Source organism: Ipomoea nil, unplaced genomic scaffold (genome assembly GCF_001879475.1).
Source record: "Ipomoea nil cultivar Tokyo-kokei standard unplaced genomic scaffold, Asagao_1.1 scaffold0480, whole genome shotgun sequence".
Taxonomy (NCBI): domain Eukaryota; kingdom Viridiplantae; phylum Streptophyta; class Magnoliopsida; order Solanales; family Convolvulaceae; genus Ipomoea; species Ipomoea nil.
Window position 1 is genome coordinate 1,089,721 of NW_017616908.1, and position 2,428 is coordinate 1,092,148.

A 2,428-nucleotide genomic window follows, 5' to 3' on the forward strand; every position below is an offset into this window, starting at 1 on the left:
ATTCATTATAAAAAAAATTTAAAAGAAATATTATTTTATTAGTTATATTATCTTTATTTTCTACAATTCAAAGATTCATTTCCTTCAAATTTATTAATTTATTATATTCACTACATTGTCCATTGTCTTCTTTTTTACATTATCTTGTAATTAAATATCAAAGTTATATGTACCCGGGTTAGACTTCCATTTGGAAGGTTATGAGTTCAAGCCTTAGTGGAGGCGTTATTGGCTCTTTGTGTTTCAGTAGGTTGAGAAAGTATATGAACAGATACTACAATGTAATAGAGCTAGTAGCATTCAAAAAAAAAAAATATCAAAGTTATAATACAAAACATGTTATATGTATTTATTTACCAAATATTTTATACAACTATAATAAATATTAATATTTTGTTCAATATTTTATACACATCTCACAACACATGAAACATGTAAGGGAAAAACAGCACTACTAAATATCAATATGTGTTTGTAAGATAAAGAGTTCATATTACAACAAAAATCTCAATCATATACACAACAAGGCAAATATAAAGCTTCCTACACCATAATCTCATTGCATGATGAATCCCTGTATGCTGCTACTAGGTAACCTAATTGCACATGACACACTATCCCTTTAAAAAGAAAAAAAAAAAAACATGTACTAAAGATGAAAACAACGATAATGCTACCAAAAGAGAATTAAGAAGAATTAGAGAAATGTAAACCACAAGTAGTACTTATTTAGACTATCGCTTTAAGACAAAGTATTTAGACTAACGTTATTACAAAGTTGTAAATATTTATTTTAGTGACAATTATAATCAATCTCTCATATATTATCTTGAATTTATATACTTTAAATTACCGATTTAAATAAACAAATTCAACATTTATTTACCCATGTGTAAACATTTCCTATATAATATTTATTGATATACTTTAAAATATTTATTTAAAAATAATCATTGGGCATTATCACATTCGCGTAAAAACCTAGTAATATTTTTAAAAATCTAACTATGACCTAATAAGTAATAACCATAACCCTAGTTTAATATTTAAAATTTTAAATTATGGACTTTATAATTATTGTTATGTATTATATAATGTCTAATGTTTGGTAAACTATGTTAGTTATGTAACAAATTATTTTAATTATTTGTAGAGTGTACAAATGGTAAAACTTAACAAAGTATCAAGCTAACAACTTAAGAGCAAATAATAATAATAATAATAATAATAATAATAATAATAATAATAATAATAATAATAATAATAATAATAATAATAGTAATATAAAGTGGCGGGGGCCCGCCTAGCCCACAGGCCAGGGGTGCAATCATTATTGTGTGGACCATAGTCCACACAAGTTGTGTAGATCATATTTTGTATACTGTAAAATAATGTACATTTAGTATATAAATAATGTATATTCAGCACAAAAATAATGTATATTGTATTCAGAAGTTGTACATTATTGGTGTATTGAGTGCACATTATATTGTATAATGTACATTCAGTACAAAAATAATGTACATTTAATATATTAAAAATGTACTTTTTGTTATGGTCTATACAGCAATGTGTGGACCATAATTTGTCCTAGGGGTGAGGCTGGCTGGGCAAGTAAAACCCAACCCCGCCTAGGAGCAGGTTTTTTTTGCCCGTATTGACAGCTCTAACTAAAACCACACTATTTTGACAAAATTTGCATGGGCTTCTTTTGGAAAATGACTTCACCTAAAAAAAAAAAAAAAGAAAGTCATTTTTTCCCAAAACATACCTATTTTGCTTTGACTAAAGCATGATTTTTCATTGACCTCATTTTTCCCCTCACATGCCAAACACTGAAAATCAAAAAATATTTTGGAGAAGCCATTTTCTGAATTTCCAAACGCACCCTAATTGTTTACTATTTGAACACAGAGTTCATCAATGACTTTGAACAAGATTAACTCAGCTTAACACAAATTGTATGCATGTAAAACTGCCTAAATACACTTAAGGAAAATATATGAAATGATGTTTTATATATATATATATATATATATATATATATATATAGAGTACAAATGATACAAGAATGAGAACCCCGGGATCCTAGAAGGCAACCCAGACCAAGAAGGTAACCCGAGCTCAAAGAAGGCGACCGAGACCAAGGTGGTCCGGGCCAAGCAAGGCAATTCTGACTGATATATGCGACCTGGCCACCTCGGGCCAACCCAGGGCTTCCAACTAGGCTTTAACCCGTTCCCACGGCCTACCTTGAATTAGGGATGACCACGGTTCCTGTTCTGATTTCACAAATGATCAAACCGGAATCGGAACCTTATTGTACGGTTCCGGTTCCGCTTTTTGAACCGACGGTTTTTATTGGAACCGCCGGTTCTAACTGGATTTTTTTTAAAAAAGGTGAAAAAGTGAAAAAGTGAGACCAAAG